This window comes from Triticum dicoccoides, chromosome 2A (assembly GCF_002162155.2).
Source record: "Triticum dicoccoides isolate Atlit2015 ecotype Zavitan chromosome 2A, WEW_v2.0, whole genome shotgun sequence".
Taxonomy (NCBI): Eukaryota; Viridiplantae; Streptophyta; class Magnoliopsida; order Poales; family Poaceae; genus Triticum; species Triticum dicoccoides.
In genome coordinates, this window is record NC_041382.1 from 20,093,934 (window position 1) to 20,116,786 (window position 22,853).

A 22,853-nucleotide genomic window follows, 5' to 3' on the forward strand; every position below is an offset into this window, starting at 1 on the left:
TTAGAAATTTCTGAAATAGTTATTGGGCTGCCCAAAATAGACTAAATTCCAGCACACACGTCATTCCCGAGCCATCTCCGAAGGTTCCCCTACAATCCGATTTGTATCTGACTCCATGTAAATTATCATCAATAAAGCTTAGTATTGCCCTAAAAAAAATCTCCGAAGGTTGCTCTTCGACCCCGACCTCCCGTCGTATCTCGTTCCCCGTCGTTTAGCTAGCCCAACTTGTGATTATTATAGCGGTGGCGCCATCCTACATGGGTTCTGCGATCGACAGTGTGGACGAAAGTCAGCGCCCCGTCTGCTTGCCGGTACTATAAATCCCACAGGAAGCTCCGACTGTGACACCACACCACCAGTTCTGCCGGCCGGGCCAACACACCACACGCATGGAGCAGCAGCACAATCACCACAGTGCCATGGGCGTCGCTACTCCCTCCTGCTCCTCCTCCTCCTCCACCACATCATCTTTCGACTCATTTCCATTCGACTCTAGCTTGAGCAGCGGCGAGATGCTTGACGCAGAAAGGGAGAAGCCAGCAGCCTCGGCGCCGTCGTACATCGGCTTGCGCGCGCGACCGTGGGGGCGGTTCGCGGCAGAGATCCGGGACTCGACGCGGGGCGGCGCGCGGGTCTGGCTGGGCACGGTTCACAGCGCCGAGGCCGCCGCGATGGCCTACGACCAGGCGGCGCTCTCCTCGCGGGGTGCGGCCACCGCGCTCAACTTCCCTCTGTGAGCGCGTTCAGGACTCGCTCCGTGCGCTCGGCGCCACCGGCACGGGCTCGGGCATGGCAGGCTCGCCCGTCCTGGCGCTCAAACGGCGCCACTCCTGTAGACGGAGGCGAAACAAAGCCGATATATTGAACTGTTAAAAATAATTCTGTAATTAGGAGAAAATCTCCCCTTCCCAACCGTCGTTGCGGTTTGTCCCGCAACCGACGCCTCCCTTCGATCTCCTGGAACCGACGCCTCCTTGAGGGATCGTCGTGTCTCTTCGGGACATATAAAAGGGGGCTTGTAGCCATCGATCAAGGGATTTGATCATTCTGATTCAAAATACGCGTAGAACAGACAGCGAGAGCAAAAGGCAATAGAGAAAAGAAAAGAGAGGAAGCACTCGTCGCCGGTGAGATGACAGGCCTCGTCTCCTTCTTCCTCCGTCTGATCCGTGAGGACGGTCGCCGCTACCGCCTCATTGCCCTTCGCCGCCATGGAGTTGGTGGCCACCGCCGTTTCCGTCGCCGGACGCAAGCCATCCGTCGATTCGGCCGCAGCGCCGCTGGACGTGGCGCTCCTGGCCGCCACCGCGCCGCTGGACGTGATGCTCCTGGCCGCCACCGTGCCGCTGGACGCGTCCCCCGCGGTGCTCCCCTCGCCCCTGGACGCGCCCACGATGGTGCTCCGTGCGACCGTGGCCAGGCGTCCATGGGGTTCGACCCCTGGCTAGTGGCCGGCCCGAGCGCTTCCATGGTGCACAGGGCTGCAGCCGCGCCTGCACCGCCCCCTGGATCTCTGCCTCCACCACCTCCTCCGCCGGCCGCGTGGCTCGCGCCGTCGACGCCAACGCCCGCCGCCGAGGCCGCCGGCCCGCCCGGATACTGCCCCGTGCCGATGCGCGCCGTCGTGAATGAGGAGGAGGCGCTCGCCTTCGTCTTCGCGCCGACCGGTGCCTCCGGAGTCGTCCGCCTTGGAGCAGGCATGGAGGACGGTGCCGCCACCGCCACGCCTCAACAGGAGACGGCCGGGGGCTCGAGCAGCCGCACTGAGCAGCGCTTCGGCCACCTATTCGGGCGCGCCGTCGCAGCCCTCGACCGCAGTCCCGCCTGCCGCGCCGGCTCGTGGGCTTCGGCGAGCCTCGGCCTCGCCAGCGCCGCGCCTCCAGGAGTCCGCTTGGACCCCGTCGTCGTTGCTTCTTCTTCGGACAAGGAGAGCTCGGCGGGGCTGCGCCAGTAACCAATGGAGAAGAAGGGATGCGGCGGCGGCCACTCCTCCCCGCGGCGGCGCTGTGACCAGAGGTGGGGATCGAGCAGTGGTGCGGGGGGTCGGAGTATCCGACCCATATCCGTAACCGCTCTCCCCCTCTGCTTTATGCGGTGCGGCGGCGGATGGGCTGGCCAAAGGCCGTGCAAGCCTAGGCCCAGGCGCATACGGGTCCTCGTGGTGGCTACGAATTTTTTTTCGTCTCTGTTTCACTGATCATTAGTACTAATTATTGTATTAGTGCAGTTTTAGACTATGTTTAGCACTGTTTAGTACCTAGTTTGACTGCTACTTACATTCTAGTCCTGTTCTAGATTACATCTGACTAGGACTTCTGTAATTATTAGTGTGTTTATATTATGTAATGGATTGCTAATATAAATAAAGTACCACTAGTAGAAAAAGGGTCAAACGTGAAGCACAATAGTGCCGGTTTGAATTTCAGCCGACACTAATGTATACAATAGCATCGGTTCGTGGCGAACCTTTAGTACCGGTTCATGCCACGAACCGGTACTAAAGAGGCTGTGTCAGCCTGCGGTCAGGCTATGGCCCCACCATCACCATTTAGTGCCGGTTCATACCACGAACTGGTACTAATGAGGTTATGGCAAGCTGTTTTTATTCCCACCTCGCCAAGAGAGAGGGACTAGGAGCGGTTTATAAGCCCTGGGTGTAGAGACGATGAAGAAGAGGCTCAATGCTCAAGTTGCTTCGCTTCAAGCCTTCAGGAATATGGTAGATTGCACGGAGCTACGCGCAGTGCAGTTTACACTATTCCGAAAGGCTTGAAGCAAATTAACGAGCATTGCACCTCTTTTTTATTTTTAATAATTTATTACAACTCCGGACTTCTTCTGTTATGGCAAAAACTAATTGCACGTCGGCATTTCTTTTTTTTTAAACTTTGGTTATAACTCCAGACTTTGACCATCAAGTTTTGCAGAAAAGAAAAAATAGCAGAAAAGAAAAAATAGCTGAAAAGAAAAAAAACTATAGCTGAAAAGAAAAAAACTATATAAAAAAACTACTCAGAAATAAATAGAAGAAAATAAATATAGCAGAAAAGAAAAAACTACTCAGAAATAAATAGAAGAAAAAATAAAGCAGAAAAGAAAAAAAATTATATTTGCTATTTTTCAATCGTTCACAAAATGACCGTGAAATTGAAAATCACTACAAAATGAACTCTGAAAATGTTGAATTTTGGCAAACTAGATGAATAAAACTACTCACAAATAAATAGAAGAAAATAAATAGAACAGAAAAGTAAAAACTATACAAAAACTACGCGGAAATAAATAGAAGAAAATAAAGCAGAAAAGAAAAAAACTATAAAAAAAAATTGGGGCGCTGGCCTGTGGGCCTGCTAGGCCACAGGCGTGCAATTACAGGCCTTAAAGGCCCAACAGACTCACAGGGCAGCGCGCAGAGTTTAGGCCCACAAGCCTACTATATAGAGGAGATCGAAAAGGTAGCCGCGGCTGAATTTATAAACCAGTGCGGCTGCCCTTCGCCCGGCGAGGTGGGACTAAACTTTGGGGTAGCAGCGCGAGGCCTTTAGTACCGGTTGGTGGCTCCAACCGGTACTAAAGACCACCCTTTAGTACCGGTTGGAGCCACCAACCGGTACTAAAGGCCTGCTCTTTCCGCCTCTTGGCTTGGCCAAAGTTGGCCTTTAGTACCGGTTGGTGGCTCCAACCGGTACTAAAGGCCTCTCCTGTATATACAACACTTACAAAAATTCAGTTAGATCTCCACACTTCTTTCGTCTCCAACCTCTCGCGCGCCGCTCGAACCCGTCCTCGCCTCTCGTCGCCCGTCGTCGTCGTCACTGTCCCCGCCGCCGCCCGTCGTCGTCGCCGTCTCGCGCCGCTGCCCCGAACGCCGCGCGCCGTCGTCCGTCGTTGTCCCGCCGCGGTCCCGTACGTCTCTCGCTCTCGCATATACCCGCCGCGCCGCCGTCCGTCGTCGTCGCACCCGGCCCGTACGGCGGCGCCCCCGCCCGTACGTACGCCGCCGCCCCCGCCCCGTACGCCGGCGCCCCCGCTCGTACGTACGGGGCGGCGGCGTACGGGGCCGCACACATACACACATACACACACATATATACGTACACACTACACACACACATACACACACATTTTTTTATTTATTTTCTGTTTTTTAGAAAAGTTAATTAGATGATCGAATGTTTGATTAATGTCGAATGTTAGATAGATAGAAAATTGTCGAACTAGAGATTTGAACTAGTTGAATAATTAATATAACTAGTTTATTTTTAGTAAGAAAATTATCGAACTAGTTTATTTAGGTATATGAGATTTGAACTAGTTCAATAATTAATATAACTAGTTTATTTTTAGTAAGAAAATTGTCGAACTAGTTTATTTAGGTATATGAGATTTGAACTAGTTCAATAATTAATATAATTAGTTTATTTTTAGTAAGAAAATTTAGGTATCTGAGATTTGATACAGTTTATTCAAAAATAGTTGACAACTAATTTATAATAGGTGTTTAATGTTTCACCTATATGAACATAGGAAATTTCATCTGACGACGAAAAAGATTTCATTATGTGCGAACACTATGAAGACCAGTGCGGCCTGTGCGACAGAAATTTCCTTGTTGATGGTAGGCGCTTCAGCATCAAGCTGGATGAGACATTCGAAGTTGACACAGTAAGTCACTTTGTCAATTATTATTTGAATGCAAAACTTATGCTTCATTTGCTTCAACTTATAATTTTAAATTTTCACTATTCTACTAGCGCATCCCCTGCCATGCAAGAATTTTTGTCTTGAATAAGATAGGTTTTAGTGCTATAGATGATATGGAGGTAAAGAGAGTTTACTTGAAGACGGAGCATGGGTATACTTTCAACATCAAATTATATAATGGAGACACATACACCCATTTTGAATGCAAAACTTGGCAAGCACTATGCAAGGCTTCTGCATTTGAGCCTGGTATGGTTGTCACCTTTGATATTCGTCCGGAAGATGATATTGAAGGTAATATAGACATCTGGGATGTGCAAACGCCTCCAGTTCTACCATTATGTGAGTTTTTCTCAACCATGCATGCATATGTTTATGTCTTTGATACAGTTTATTCAAAAATAGTTGACAACTAATTTGTATTGTCAGCTTATTTCGGTTCAAGCAAACATGTCCGACACTTGGTAGACAGGACCTACTACTGCCCCGGGGCTCAACTAAACTGCGAGGAGATAAGTCATTATATTTCATGGCTTGAGGATCTTAATACTGCCAAGACAATTTTTTTTCCTGAACTTAGAAATGTTAGTACTCAAAACGTGTGACCAATGGTGATCGTATTGAACTACGGTCACATCTATAATCGAAAGATGGTAAGATTTTAACTATTTGTCCTTAATTAGTGCATCTTTTGTATACATTATTTTTGAAGCTAAACTTTCATTGCTTATTATATTAATTACTATACAATGTTCTTCAACAGGGACTTCCGATGACGGTTGTGCCTCAGTGGATCGAGACTAAAGGTGACATGTCAATGGTTAGCTTACGGCCAAGATATCCTACATTGCACATGAGTGCATTCAGGATTTCTAAAAGCGAAGAATGCTTAATAGTGAAAGATTGAAGCAAAATTGTTAACGATCGCAGAGAAGTACTAGAGGGCAGCAAGGAGAAGTGCAACCCAAGATTAGGAGACAGATTCATCTGCATGCTCCAGTATGATGAATCAGGAGAGCTATACATGTTCTATGCTATTCTACCTGAGAGGGAGCAGCACTAGTTCATGCTCTTAATTAGTGTCTCATGTTCGTGTCCTGAACTTCGATGTTGGTGATGATTATGTTGAACTCGATGATATCTTTGCTTCTGTTACAAAGTGAATGTTTCCTCTTTAAGCTAGCCAGTGTTGGTGATGATTAGATAGCTAGCGGTAATGACTATGATGATTAAATAGTGGTAATTAGACGACTACGATGAGTTTTAGCTAGCTAGAGTTTATTTATTTATTAATATACGATGATGATGATGACGACGACTACAACTCATTATAACGTAAAACAATCCTAAATTAAATTGATAACACAAATTTAATTGAAAAATACAAAATAAAACAAAAACCCACAAACATTTAGTACCGGTTGGTGTTACCAACCGGTACTAAAGGGCTCCCGGCCCCCGGAGCTGGCTCATGCCACGTGGTTTCCCTTTAGCACCGGTTCGTGCTGAACCGGTACTAAAGGGGGGGGGGGGCTTTAGTGCCCACACTTTAGTGCCGGTTATGGAACCGACACTAAAGGGCCTTACGAACCGGTGCTATTGCCCGGTTCTGCACTAGTGTACCGGATTTCATCTGGGAAGTATGACATGTTCCATGTGTTTACCACATATCAAGTTCTCTTGAACATGTTTTAGTGATTGAGATCATCTTCTCTCGCACACCAAACTTGCAAATTTTTGAATATTTCTCCCTCATTATATTTGGAATCACAAGGTAACGAGTTGGGATCTACTGCTCATTTGTAGATTATCCCCTCTTACTGTGAGGTCTACGCTTTGTCATTCTCGATATGCGATTACCTCCAACGTGTATTCCTTATATCTGAATTGTAGCATACACAAGGTAATGGCGATGTAGCCTATTACTGTGAGATCTAAGTGATCTTCAAAGTGTTATGTTCACACAATTGAGGTTGAGATTTTTTCAAGTTTACACTTGAGTATCAAATTTTTGCATTCTTATTACATAACCATGATGGTTTTTAATTTACCACCCGTAAATTAATTATCTCTGGTTCTCCCATGTAGGCGAAGATGACTGCCAAAGAGTTTGAGGAGCTTGCCCTCAATGGCCACAATTACCCTACATGGGCTATGGATATCAAGATCAGTCTTGCGTCCCGTGGGATAGCGCGTGCAATACAACCCCCGGAGACTCCTCTCCCGAATGGGGCCACGCCGCTAACAGAACAATAGAACTATGCTGCCTTATTCATCATAAGGCACCATATTCATCCAGATCTCAAGTCTGAGTATTTACAGGAGGAATCTCCTAGTACTCTGTTTCTGGCCCTCAAAACGAGGTATGAACAGCAAAAGGCAGTAGTCCTGCCAGAAGCACTCCATGATTGGACTCATCTCCGTCTTCAGGATTTCAAGTCCATCGGTGAGTACAATCATGCTGTTCATAAGATATGTTCCAAATTGCGTTTTTGTGAGAAGGAACCTACTGAGGGGGAGAAGATAGAGAAAACTTTGTCTACTATGCTCCCTTCAGATAGGATCCTCCAACAGCAATACCGTGCTCGTAACTACACTGTCTATTCCGAGCTTATTCACATGTTACTTCAGGCTGAAAAGCATGATGAGCTACTCGCTAAGAATGGCTCTCAGCGCCCAGTTGGGGCACAACCTTTACCTGAAGTCCATCTGAATGTTGCAAATAGACATAAGTTTAATGGTACCCCTCGGGGTAAACAATCCAATTTCGAGCATAAACGAAAGCGCAATGGGAATAGGAGATCTAGATACCCAGGCAAGGGAAAAGGCACTTCAAAGCCCAGGTTTGATAAATCTAAGCTTTGCAACAAGTGTGGATGCTCCACGCATTCTACTGAAAAGTGCACAATGCCCAAGCATCTGGTTATGCTGTACCAGCAATCTCAGGGACGCAAAGCACCTCAAGGGAAAAGGTTTGAAGCCAACTTCAACCTTCATCCGGATAGCGCAAAAGGAGCTGGTGGTTCGCACGATGTTCCTCCTGGACCGAACAACGCTGTGGTTCCTTATCTGCCTGAGGCTACTGCTGAAATGGAGAACACGTTGGTTGAGTACACTGCAAACAACGTGTTTGGCGACTTCGACTAGTCCCTCAATCTCCTTAGTGATCTACTTAATTAAGTCCATTTGTGATGATTGTAATAAGAACATAAGTTTATTGTTGTCTTTATATTGTATCAGCACATTTGATATAATAAAGATTGTATTCTATATATTACGATGAGGTTTTCTTATTGAAAATTCTTTGTTTTATATAGTTTTCTACGGGGACAATCCGATGGAAGAGGAATTATGCCTTGTGGACAGTGGTGCCACAAACTCCATACTGAGGGAGATGAAATATTTCCAAACTCTGAAAAAGACAAATGGAGATATTCTAACTATCGCTGGACGCGATACTGTGATTGTTGGTATTGGACGTTCCATACTCACCCTCCCAAGTGGTACATATGTGACAATTGAGGATGCTTTACTGTATCCCGATTCTGCACGTACCCTGATCAGTTATCGAGATATCCGTAAAAATGGTTTTGATATTGAAACCCATGAAGACAACAAAGAGGAGTATCTACTCTTTACTAAAGATGACGGATATGGCAAAAAGGTACATGAGAAAATTCCTTATCTATCGTCTGGTTTGTACTATACGTACATCAAACTCGTGGAACATGTTGCATACAAAGTAATTTTTCAGAATGTCAACGCATTCCAAACCTGGCATGATCGCCTAGGCCATCCTGGAATAGGGATGATGATAAAAATTACTAGCAATTCCATTGGTCATAATTTGCTTGAGTGAAAATTTCCTCAATCCTCTGATTTTGTGTGCACATCTTGTGCCACGGGAAAGCTAATTTTGAGGCCCTCACACCTCAAAATACAAGCTGAACCACTTCAGTTCCTTGAACGTATTCAAGGAGACATTTGTGGTCCCATTCAACCATTATTTGGACCTTTTCGGTATTTCATGGTTCTGATTGATGCATCTACACGATGGTCACATGTGTGTCTTCTATCCACACGAAACCATGCATTTGCCAAGATAATGAGGTAAGTCATTAAGTTGCAAGCCCATTATCCTGAAAGTCGAATTAAGTCAATTCGAATGGACAATGCTGCAGAATTCTCCTCACATGCTTTCAATGATTATTGCATGGCTTTGGGGATTAAAGTTCAGCACTCTGTTCCATATGTCCATACACAAAATGGTTTGGCTGAAGCATTGATTAAGAGGATCAAACTCATTGCAAGACCTTTGTTGACGAATTGCAACTTGCCAACCTCTTGTTGGGGTCACGCTGTTTTACACGCTGCTGACTTGATACAATTGAGACCAACTGCATATCACAGTTCTTCCCCTCTGGAATTGGTACATGGAAATCCTCCAAGCATTTCCCATTTGCGTAAGTTCGGATGTGCTGCATACATCCCGATCTCACCACCACAACGGACATCTATGGGCCCACACAGGAAGTTGGGGATCTATGTGGGGTACAAATCGCCGTCGATTATTAAGTACCTGGAACCCCTGACTGGGGATCTGTTCACAGCCCGTCACGCTGATTACATATTTAATGAGGAACATTTTCCGGCATTAGGGGGAGATTTCAAGTACCATAAAGAATGCCCGGAAATTGATTGGAATGCTCATTCCATTTCATCCTCTGATCCACGTACCCATGAGACCGAACTTCAAGTTCGGAAGATCATTAATTTGCAACATCTTGCAAATAATCTGCCAGATTCATTTACTGATTTGAAAGGTGTTACAAAATCCTTAAACCCGGCCAGAAACGCGCTAGAAAGAGTGGAGGTACCAATAAAAACCACTCAACTCCCTATTCCTAAAAAGAGGGGGAGTAGTACGGCCTCTGACCGTGAGCATGCTTCTAGCAAGCAGCAAAGGAAATCGAGGAGAAAAACCTCGGAGTCAGTAAATGCAGGTCAACTCAACATTGACAAACACCTGATGGGTAGTATACACCCAGTGGAAGGGCAACCTCCACAACCCAGTTCCAGTATGCACAAACTGACTGGGACATCGGAACACCCAGACTCAATCGTATTGGGAAATCACGAAGAGTCACTAGGGGTGCAGGAAATTTCCATCAACTATGTTGATTCTGGAGAATTATTTTGCTGAAAAGATTGTAGATACCCTTCTCGCTGATCATGATCCAAGGTCTATCGCTGAGTGCCAAAAGCGCTCCGACTGGCCTAAATGGAAGGATGCAATCCAAGCAGAAATTGCCTCGCTTAACAAAAGAAAGGTATTCACTGAAGCAATACCTACACCTCCCAGTGTTTTCCCTGTGGGATTCAAATGGGTTTTTCTCCGGAAACGGAATGAGAACAATGAGGTGGTGAGATATAAAGCAAGGCTCGTAGCACAAGGTTTCACGCAGAAACCCGGCATTGATTTCACTGAAACATATTCTCCAGTAATGAGTGCAACCACTTTCCGATATCTTATATCTTTGGCAGTGCAAAATCGTCTATCTATGTAGTTGATGGACGTCGTGACCGCATATCTTTATGGGTCACTAGATTCGGACATATATATATGAAGGTTCCTAATGGAATCTCTGTCCCGAATAAAAATGCTAAACGCAACATGTATTATGTAAAGCTGAATAAGTCATTATATGGCTTAAGGCAGTCGGGACGGATGTGGTACAACCGACTCAGTGAGTTCCTTCTTCAGAAAGGTTACTCCAATAGTGCTGATTGCCCATGTGTTTTCATCAAGAAGTCCTCTACAGGATTTTGCATCATTTCTGTGTATGTTGATGATCTCAACATCATCGGCAGCACATCAGACATTGATGAAGCACACAATCACCTAAAGATGGAATTTGAGATGAAGGATTTGGGTAAAACCAAATTTTGCTTAGGTGTTCAACTTGAGCATCTTCCCTCAGGAATCATGGTACACCAATCTGCCTATATCCAGAAAATATTGGAGAAATTCAATATGGACAAATCCTATCCATCTAAAACTCCCATGGTGGTTCGATCTCTAGACGTAGAGAAAGATCCGTTTAGACCAAGGGATGATGGAGAAGAGGTGTTGGGACCTGAAGTTCCATACCTTAGTGCTGTCGGAGCGCTTATGTATCTTGCAAATTGCACAAGACCTGATATTGCATTTGCAGTGAATCTACTTGCTAGACATAGCGCAGCTCCCACCAAACGTCATTGGTCTGGAGTGAATAATATCTTTCGATATCTCCAAGGCACAAAGGATCTTGGCCTATTTTTCCAGTTCCATAAAAATCAGGACTCTGATGTGATTGGATATGCAAATACCGGCTATTTGTGTGATCCCCATAATGCCAGATCTCAGAACGGCTTCGTGTTCCTACATGGTGGCACTGCTATATCATGGAAGTCTTCGAAACAGACTCTGGTGGCAACATCTATCAATCATTCTGAAATAATTTCATTATTTGAAGCAACATGCGAATGTGTGTGGCTTCGCAGAATGATAAACCACATACAATAGTCATGTGGAATGGGTTCGATAAAATCACCTACCATTATCTATGAAGATAATGCGGCCTGTGTTGCGCAGATGCAAACATGATACATCAAGAGTAATATCACCAAGCATATTTCTCCTAAATGGTTTTCCCCCCATAATCTTCAGAAAAGCAGGGAAATAAGCATTCTGCAAGTCAAATCATGTGACAACCTTGCTGATTTATTTACCAAGTCTCTACCAAATTCTACATTCTAGAAATGTGTTCATGGAATTGGTATGCAAAGACTTAGGGACTTGCAGGTGTCAGGGGGAGTCTCTTCTTGAGATATCCTCATTTTAATGACATCACATTATGCTATCTTTCTTTGTGAGTATATGTTTTCAGGATCTCATCAAAGATTTTATGAAGAACTTTTTGAAGGAGAATCTTTTGAGATGATAGAGCTTCCCGGACAATCGTGAAGATGATCTACATGGTCAAGCGTAGATTAGGGGGAGTGTTAAAAATAATTCTGTAATTAGGGGAAAATCTCCCCTTGCCCAACCGTCGTTGCGGTTTGTCCCGCAACCGACGCCTCCCTTCGATCTCCTGGAATCGACGCCTCCTCGAGGGATCGTCGTGTCTCTTCGGGACATATAAAAGGGGGCTTGTAACCATCGATCAAGGGATTCGATCATTCTGATTCAAAATATGAACGATGCGGCGACAGCCAGGGTAAAAAAGAAGAAACGGTTCATCGTGGAGCTGGTGGACCTGGGTGCCGAGTACCTAGACGAGCTTCTCAGGATTACGTGTAATACAGCTTACTAGTAGTATACAGAAAATTCAACTTGAAGTACCTGGGTTTGTGCAGTTCGGTGAATCATATTGTCAGTCCATGTCTAGCACGTACGCGTGTGTGTGAACTAGTGGCTGGGACGCGCCCTGGGCGCGTCTCTTAAGACGGTCTGGTGCACATCTATCTTGCTTTACGACCTGCCCTAATTCTTGATGGCACTTATGTACAATTATTTCAATATAGGTGAATATGCTATCTTTACTAACTTTAGCCTTCAGAGGAGTTCCAAAATTTATTACAAACTTGCTATTATGAGGATCGCAAGTGCTTAGACGCGAGTGTTTTTCATTCCAATTCCATAGAACTGGTGCTTGAATCTGGTGCAAACATATAAGAAAGAACATATAAGAGTAATTGAGACTAATAACCACAATACTCGAAGATTGTTTCATCACAACATATTTAATCACCCTATAAGTAGGAGGCTGCCGTGTCTTGGCACCTGTACCTCTCCTCTCGCTGTAATCTATGATGTAACTCGCCCTTGGGCATTCTTTGAGTAATATATTCAGGTGGTCACCCTCTCCCCCCGGTGATTGTTCAAAAAAAGAAAACATATTTGATCAGACCAAACTTTTTAGCTATCAAAATTTTGTGAGCTGGTGAACTGGAGTGAATTGTTTTTTACTTTCAACAAAGAGAAAAGAAATATTTCATTCCACATTTATCTAACCAAACAAATCTGCATGTGCCATAATTAGCCATATATTTCTACATATCTACCTTGATAACGGCCCAAGGGACACACAGTGCCACGACATAGCTTAGTCTAAATTTACAAAAAGAGAATTGGAAACTATGCAAGGAGCATCTGCTTTCTATTTACTACAGCAATAGAAGAGATTTTCATACAATTTGGAGCACTTGTCAATAACAACAGCAAATTAAATAGTCAATCTCACATCTCACATGCGTGTTGCTTGGTTTTTCATCAAACGCCTCGTTGACAACACAAATCACAAATAAAAAAAAACAGTGAGAGAAAGATGGGTTTAGTCATAATGAATGTAGAGGTCAAAATCCATCACAAAAAAGAGAGCAGCCTATTAAATGAAGTGTAGCCGCACATGTCATTCATCCTAAATCAATGCCAATTCAAGATAAAAGATTCAAAAATACCTTGTGATAAAGCTAAATTATAAGTGTAGGGAACAAGGAATTAATGAAAATCAGGATATGTCAATCATATCTACCTTGTCGAGAGCGAAAGATGTATAATATGAGGGAAGCCCACGGTCTCTCGACAGCACAGGGCACGAGTCAATCCAGACCTCCTAAGAAAAGATAGGGCTGAGAAAGAAGAAAAATACAAGCCTAGTAACTTTGAAAAATCAAGTCCTTCTACATCTGTTCAAGCAGTTAAGAGTGAGAAGAGGCTAAATAAAGGTACTGATATAAGGTACTTAAGTCGAAAAAGAGAATGATGGTTCAAGTTAGGTTCCTGCACAAGATACTGTTTTAACCAGGAAATTTATCGACATAAGAAGTGTCAAGATACCTTTTCAGAGATAGAAGAGCATAATTCTTCCCAGAACCTCCTGAAGTCTGGAGAATAAGAGTATAAACCGATAACCATATAACTTCTGCAGAAGAATTTCATCATTCACTTCAAATAGCAGAATCAAATGTCTCAGCCCTCACAATATTTGAAATGAAGTACTGCAATGTTTCTTTCATTGTTTGAAGGTATAATTCATGCACAGAATCAGAAAGTGTGTGAGTGTGCCACTATGCATGTACACACATGTTACCTCCAAAGCTTAAATAAAGGTTTATCTAAGAGGTAAAAGAGTGAACTATTATATCATGTATATGCTCTGCACGTCCTGATCTTGCCCCTTTTTCACATAGTAAATGATCAGACTATTCATCTCTTACCAATAGATTATCTAGTGGTCATTCCGGTAAGGAATCAGACTGGCGGGAACTCAAGAGTACTGAAAGTGTGAAGTAATTCGTCTTTTTTGGTAGTTTAAGGGTGTCTAACAGACAACAGAACAATGGAAATGTAAAAACAAAATAGTAATAAAGAATGTCCGTTTCCGGACCAAGATATCACACAAATATGCTACTGAATTAAAATAAAGTAGACATATAGATAAGAAGGGGGACCTCACATGGGGATGTACAACCTACGGTGGGAGGTGCTGGAGAAAGGAGCACCCTGCATCCAACCACAAGGTCGTTTTACATAAGCCCGTGAATCAGCTACTGAGCCAAGTTCAAAACCCTAGAAATTAAGGGATGGGGAGAGGAGGAAGACCATATCGTCAAGAAGGCTGCTGCGTGAGGGAGAGGCAGAGGGTAGCGATAGCGCGAGCGAGCCGTGGATCTCCGGCTGAAAGCCTCGAGTAGGCCACCGCGGACTCCGCCCATGTCGAGTTCGAGCAACCGCCGTTGATATGGAGGTTGGTGGTGAAGAGGCCACGTCGTTTCACACGAGCTTGGTGGGTGACCTGTGCTTCTCCTCTTGACAATGGTGCCACCTCAGACTACAGGGAGTCTTCACCACGAGCAGGCATGTGGCTGTAGGACGTGCCTACCTCGCCTTCACCCGGCGGCCGCCAATTTAAGATCCATCTGAACGCCGATGACGGCGCCTGGCCCCTCCTGTCGTCTTCGTCGCCTGGTCCTGTGAAAAGATAGCAGCAAGTCATTAAAAATGGAAGGTATTGCATTATAAAACAAGAACATGATTAAGGAATAAGTCCATTAGTTTCAGAGTGTAATGACAGAAACATATTCTAATAAAGCATGGCAAGAGTGCATTAGCTTCAGATGATAATGATAGAAAACCGTTCTGCTGCCAGCTAAAAGAAATCATGTATTGGCTAATTTCGATGAAGATCAAGAGAATTAGCTTCAACTGGCAGCAGAACTACAGATGTGATCACTGATGCTTATTGGCTGTAGTTGTGGTTTCAGAAGTAGCAAGAGAACTTCTGAAACCGCAACTACAGCCAATAAGCATCAATGATCACATCTAAAGCTAATACCAAGATACCAACCTTTTTCCCACATAGGTAGTATGTTATCTTTGTCTCTTTTAAATGCTAATGCAAATCAGGTGATTTCAATTCTATACAAATTAAGAGCTTACATAAAATAAGAATGTCACTCTGCCACACAACTGCTTGGAGATGATGAAGAATGGATGGCAAGCATATGGAGGCCAGCGCATTGCCAACAGACAGGACATGCATAGTACATTGTAGAACAAGGGAGAATTTACAACAATGAAATATGGACATGATGAGATATCCAAATACAACAAACTGGCTCCATATAAATGTGCAATACCTGAAGAAAACGTAGTGCCTTTGTATCTTCATCAAGGATCCAATCATTGTGCTGCAATGTCTAGTGCATAACATCCAATTAATATCATGTTCTTATTATGTGGATTTCAAGATATACATGATAACAATACATTTATTTTTTATATACTTTGATGGTTTAATGTAGATAAACTTAAGGTGAAAGTTAATTAAGTCAAAGGAGTCTGTCATACAAATGTCATTTGAATCCTACCAAACCAACCTATAAAAACGTCACCTCCCCCGTATAATGCATCACACGCATCTCCAGCTCGAGTGTTTGACTACAGCAGTGCTTTCGTTTTTTCCTTCTCCACTATCGCCCGATTGATCAACGTTCAAACACGTTTCTTAGGGACCACAAAGACCAGCCAACCTTTCCAAAAACACTATGAATCCTATCTTTACAGTCTTACATAAAGTGCAGGACACCATGAGTACACTACACACTCGATAACTCAACAGAAAACCGAGTGAAAGAAGACGTGACGCCATATAAGAAATCCATTAAAAAGGATCATACTATCATGTACACCAAAACGGATTGATCACCCTTCTCAAACATGATAATCACTTCTAAATTATACAATTGTAGTTGGAAAGCAACCTCACTTTTAAGATTCTAGTAGCTGGAAATTAAAGAGCAATCATTGTAGTAAAACATAATAGTTAAACTTGACAGACTTTGTACACTCCTTTAGTTGTAAACTACTTTTCTTCAATAAACAGTTATAAAGTTGCCACAACAAGAGAATATGAGAGGAAGCTGCACCTCACTGAAACTGATTCTGAACTTCTTAGGCTCATCAACGTATTTATTCTTGAACTTATTGTACCTTCACAAACAAACAACAATGGCATCACCATGTCAAACTTAGGACGAAACAAAGGAATGGATAGCATTGAAAAATAATTATTTGAAGGAAATTAGAACTTGCAAGCATACCAGTTGTTTAGAAATGAACCTTTGTTGCTGGAATGGAATTTTTTCTCTACAAGTTGATGGCTTGGGTGCTCAAATGGTGGGAATGATTATCCAATAGGCAAGATCCCAGTAGGATATGTGTGACGAGAGGAGCTCAGCTTTGAAATTTTATATATACTGAACAACATTAAATAGGCGCTCGAATAACCGCAAAATGAGATAAACTGAGGGCATGGCTTACTGAAAGAAACTTGCATCGATTATAAATCTAACCTGTGATTTTTTGGAAGGTGGCCGGCAGCACCTTACTCAGGTTGGCTTTGCCGCCCCGGGCCTTGTCCTCGGTCACTTCCTCGCCGCCGCGGTGCTGCCCCTCCTAGCAGACGAGAGTGAGATCCATCGATCTGGCCATGCGAACACTGGAGGAACAACAACTCCAAAGGTCAGCAGCATCACTTGGCAGGCAATGGTGGTGGAGGCAAGCGTAAAGCGGATGGTAACATGGACTTTGTGGCTAATACCAACGCGCAGGACAAGGGCCAGCGATGCAAGGGTAAACCGCCAAATCGCAGTGGGGCACCCAACCCTAACCCAGACCGCCTAAATTATCTACTGAGCCAGTCCTGTCCAAGACATGGGACGAAGGAGGTGCCAGCAAACCTCCTGTGGAAGGATTGCTTCATTATGCAGGAGTTCAAGAATTCTAATGCTTTCCAGTATGATCATGGCTCCGGCGGTGGCTCAGGATCCGGGCCGGGTTACGGTGGAGGAAATTCCGGTTCAGGATTTAATGGTAATCCGGGCAGACATAACAATCAAAATAATCAGAACAACCAGGGTGGTTACAACCAGCAGCAGCAACAGTCAGGTTACCAGAGCAACCCAAAGCAGTTGAATAGTGGGCAGTACCATGTCTTCACCACTAGCTTGGACAAGCGAGACCGGAAGGTTCAGAGGCGGGTAGTCAACTCTGTTGAACTGGCCGTGCCCCGTTATCTACGCTGGTCTGAACAGCCAATCATATGGAGCAGAGAGGATCACCCTCCCCAGGTTGATAATCCGGGTCAGTTGGCTCTGGTGGTGGCGCCTCAGGTGGGAGGTTACAAGTTCACCAAAGTGCTCATGGATGGAGGGAGCAGCATTAATATCTTGTACTATGAGACCTTCCGTCGTATGGTACTAACAGATAAAAATCTCAAACTATCTAATACGGTGTTCCACGGTGTGGTACCTGGCAAGTCAGCATATCCTGTTGGTAAGATAGCTCTGGAAGTGGCCTTTGGAGATGATCATGATTCCAGGTCGAAAACATTGACGTTTGAAGTAGTGAAAATCCAAAGTCCATATCACGCCCTGTTTGGGCGACCGGCCTACGCCAAGTTTATGGCACAGCCCTGTTTTTTGTATTTACAGCTCAAGATGTCGGGTCACAAGGGGATAATAACGGTTCACGGAAGCCGTAAAATCGCTTTGGAATGCGAGAAAGGAGATGCGGCCTACGCAGAGTCGGTTTGTGCCACTGAGGAGCTGAAGTATTATAAAGACAATGTTGATCTGGCGGACATGACTCCATTAAAGAAGCCAACTACGGAGCATGATTCAGCCCTGAAGTTCAAATCGGCAGCAGAAACTAAGCTTATTGGCTTCGTACATGGCGATTCGTCCAAGCAGTTCAGCATCAGTGCCAACTTGGATCCAAAATAGGAAAGCGCGCTCATCGAGTTCATCCGTGAGAATCAGGACATTTTTGCATGGAAGCCCTCTGACATGCCAGGTGTACGGAGGCAACTCGCTGAGCACACCCTTAATGTGGATCCTAAATACAAACCGGTGAAACAGTTCCTCCGTCGGTTTAACGAAGAAAGACGCAAGGCGATTGGAGAAGAGGTAGCCAGGCTCTTAGCAGCTGGCTTTATTGTTGAAGTTTTTCACCCTGAGTGGCTTGCCAATCCGGTGCTGGTCCTTAAGAAAAACGGCACCTGGCGCATGTGTGTGGATTATACAGATCTTAATAAGGCTTGTCCAGTAGATCCTTTTGCCCTCCCCCGTATTGATCAAATTATTGATGCTACGGTGGGTTGCGAGCGTTTAAGTTTTTTGGATGCATATTCTGGCTATCATCAGATCAAAATGGCAGTTAAGGACTAGGAGAAGCCGGTATTCATAACTCCCTTTGGAGCCTTCTGCTATGTGTCTATGCCCTTTGGGCTCAAGAGTGCCCAGGCAACTTATCAACGGTGTGTACAAAATTGTCTTCACAAGCAAATTGGCCGTAATGTACATGCTTACGTGGATGATATCGTGGTTAAGTCCAGGGAGAAGGAGACTTTGGTTGACGACTTGAAGGAAACCTTTGATAACCTGAGGACGTACAAAATGATGCTTAATTCGGCCAAGTGTGTCTTTGGTGTACCGGCAGGCAAGTTATTAGGTTTTCTGGTGTCCAACAGGGGAATTGAGGCTAATCCGGAGAAGATCACAGCCATCACCTCCCTGGCTAAACCGAAGTGTATTAATGATGTTCAACGCCTGGCAGGCCGGATTGCCGCGTTAAGCCGGTTTATCAGCCGCCTTGGTGAGAAGGCAATCCCTTTGTATCAGATGTTGAAGAAGACGGATCAATTCGTCTGGAGTTCCGCTGCTGATGAAGCATTTGAGGACTTAAAGCGGCAATTGGTTAATCCGCCTGTGCTAGCCGCTCCCATTGACAAGGAGCCGTTACTGCTATATGTTGCTGCTAATGCTCGTGCGGTCAGCATGGCTATTGTGGTGGAGCGAAAGGAGGCAGGTAAGGAGCATCCGGTTCAACGTCCGGTCTATTATATCAGCGAGGTACTCATTGAGTCCAAGCAAAGGTATCCGCATTGGCAGAAGCTGGTGTACGGAATTTTTATGGCAAGCCGGAAGCTTAAGCAATACTTCCAAGGGCACCCAATTATGGTGGTCAGTTCTGCTCCTTTGGGGGATATCATCCAGAACCGGGAAGCGACTGGCCGGATTGCCAAGTGGGCTATAGAGCTTGGGCCGCACGGATTGAAGTATGTGCCTCGGACGGCGATTAAGTCTCAAGCACTTGTTGATTTCATCAATGATTGGACGGAACTGCAAGCACCTGAAGAAAAGCCGGATCACACATATTGGACCATCCATTTTGATGGATCCAGGCAATTGGAAAGCTCGGGGGCTGGAGTCGTATTAACTTCCCCATGAGGTGATAAGTTTTGTTACGTTCTCCGCTTAATGTTCCCTTGTACTAACAATGCAGCTGAGTATGAAGCCTTGCTCCATGGTCTCCGGATGGCTAAGGAGATGAATCTAAGTCGAGTTAAGTGCTTCGGTGACTCGGACCTCGTGGCTCAACAAGTATCTGGCACCTGGGATTCCAAGGACCCACTCATGGTAGTGTATCGTCGTGAGGTGGATATTGTTGCAGCCCACTTTAAAGGCTATCAGGTAGACCACGTGGACCGACGGAAGAATGAAGCGGCAGACGCTTTAAGCCGGCTGGGCTCTCAGTGCAAACCGGTCCCGCCCAATGTTTTCCTGGATGTGCTGCACAACCCGTTGGTCAAGCTCCCTGGTGAAGCGGATTTGGCTATTCCTGATCCGGAGGCTCAATTGGTGGCAGCTCTTCATGTCATTCCGGATTGGACGCTTCCTTACCTGGCGTACATGAACCAGGGCAAGTTACCAGAGGATGAGACTCTGGCCCGACAGATAATCCGGCGGTCCAAGTCCATGACTATTGTCAATGGCGAGTTGCATCATTGCAGTGTATCAGGGGCGTTTCAACGTTGTGTGTCTCCTGAAGAAGGCTGTGAAATTTTGTGTGAGATCCACAAAGGAGATTGTGGTCACCACGCTGGTTCAAAATCTTTGGTAGCTAAAGCGTTTCGCCATGGCTTCTATTGGTTAACTGCTCATGCTAATGCGGAGGATCTGGTCAGACGATGTGACGGTTGCCAAAAGTTTTCAAGACGAGCTCATGTGCCGGCTCAAGAATTAAGAATGATTCCAATTACTTGGCCGTTTGCGACTTGGGGGCTGGATATGGTTGGGCCTTTCAAAAGGTCCAAAGCTAAGAAGACCCACCTCCTGGTGGCGGTTGACAAGTTTACAAAGTGGGTGGAAGCAGAACCTGTTAGCAAGTGTGATGCGGCCACAATGGTTCAGTTCATCAAAAAAAGTGATTTTCCGGTTTGGCTTTCCACACAGTATCATCACGGATAATGGTACCAATTTGTCCAAGGGTGCCATGAAGGAGTTCTGCGAACGGGAGCACATCCGGCTTGACGTTTCATCAGTGGCACACCCATAGTCCAATGGTCAAGCAGAAAGGGCTAATCAAGAGATCTTGAGAGGCATCAAGCCCCGGCTTATGGTTCCTTTGCAGAGAACGCCGTGTTGTTGGGTAGAAGAGTTACCATCTATGTTATGGAGCATCAATACTACACCCAACAGATCAATAGGATACACGCCGTTCTTCATGGTCTACGGAGCGGAGGCGGTTCTCCCAAGTGATATCCGTCATGACTCACCTCGTGTGGTGGCTTATGTTGAAGCGGACAACGAGACAGCACGGCAAGACGCTTTGGACCTGTTGGATGAAGAACGTGACATAGCAGCCGCCCGCTCGGCGATTTACCAACATGTTATTCGTCGTTATCACAGTCGCCGAGTCAGAACCAGAGCCTTTCAGGAAGGAGATTTGGTGCTTTGGCTTATCCAAGACCATACTGATATGCATAAGCTATCCCCACCTTGGGAGGGACCTTTCGTGGTCAGCAAGAATCTGCACAACGGGTCATACTATCTGATCGATATTCAAGAGCATAAAGACTCACGTACATCAGAGGAAGAGACCAACAGGCCGTGGAACATAGCTCATCTTCGGCCGTACTATACCTGAGCCATTGGCTCTACTTATGTACATATTACGACAATGTATATATTATGATTAAATATAATAAACCGGAACCTCAGCTAAAGCGGGGTATCTGTTCTTTTACATCATGTGTGGTTACACGGAGTTGTTCTAAAGCGGCTTCCGGTTTACCCCTTGAGTTAGCTTTTCAAAAGCATCATGTTATATCACTTGGGGGCTTGGTCGTGTCCGAACCAACGCAACACCTCTTGATAGGCGAGAGCCACCAGATCACTTGGCGGCTTGGTCATGTCCGAACCAACGCAAGACCTCTTGATAGGCGAGAGCCACCAGATCACTTGGGGACTTGGTCACGTCTGAACCAGTCACACCTCTTGATCGGCCTAAGGCCACAGAATCACTTGGGGCTTGGTCGAACCCGAACCATTGCCATGCCTCTTGATCGGCATAAATGCCACGGTTTCATTTGGGGACCTGGCTGACTTGAACCATAGCTACACCTATCGGGAGCTTGGTCGTGTCCGACCATGGTAACGCCATCTGATCGGCTCAAATAAGCCTCTTTTTTGCAAACGGTTTTATCATTGCCTTTGCTTCACAATTTTCTTTGATAGATATTTCTTTCTTTTTGTTGCGTTTTTTAAACCGACAAAATTTTAAACCGGTTCACAGTGTCAATTGACGGAACACGGTCCATTTTTAATCCGGAGACTATTTGCTCGATTTGATTTTTTGATTAACATCTTATTACGGAGTAACACGGTGTTTTGTTATAACCCGACACGATTTACATGGTAAACCGGCATTATATATATACAGGAGCTGCTATCTCCTCCAACAGTGTGGGTTTATGAAACCTTCGCTTCAAGATTGGCTAAGCCAACTTCATGCCCAACGATGGCAGGTATTATGTATCTCAAAGATTTGATCATATGCTTAAATTTCAGATATTTTGATTTTATATGCAGACATCATACTCCTCCTGACGGTACAACCGCGGTGGCACTTTAAGATTTTTTATGTTGCAGAAAATACTTTGTAAAGTTCATCACCCAAAGGAAGCACAAGTTGCAGTGGTTATGCACGAAGGCATATTAATATCAAGAGTATCAGCTAGCCTATTACAAGGCAACACGGTGCCCAAAACAAGATCATTGTTTTTTTTCAAAGGAGAAGCAGTTTAAACCGGCTTCCGGTTCAAGCTTGGTCACCAGCCTGGCCTGATGGTTGTGGGTCATCCCGCGCTGCTTCAACTTCAGTTTCTCTACCCTGCGGCTGGAAATCAACAGTTGTCCAGTCGATTCCCATTAATGCTCGAAAGACAGCTTCATCATGGATCAGCAACGACGGTTCAATATCGGGAGCGTAAGTATGCTTACAGATTGGAGGGATAAGATTTTCCGCTTCATGAATTGGTGCAGCTACTCGCTTGTTTTGATTGTCATATTGGGCTTGATAATAAGACAAGTCTGCTTCTTCAGCCAATTGACAAGCTAGCGGACGCACCTCCCGGTTTATTGCTCGCAGATCCACTTCACTAAACTCTGACCCGTCTTCCTTCAAGCTGGGATAGCCCTGAGCCGCTTCAATAGGATCAAAATCCGGCACCCAAGCTTTTGCCCGGTGGAGGATCTAG

At 45.1% G+C, this 22,853-nt stretch overlaps 1 pseudogene; it reads left to right on the top strand.

Annotated features, from left to right (window-relative positions):
• The first annotated feature begins 392 nt into the window (after nucleotides 1–392).
• Nucleotides 393–12,074, top strand: LOC119357455 (annotated as a pseudogene).
• The last annotated feature ends 10,779 nt before the right edge of the window (nucleotides 12,075–22,853 follow it).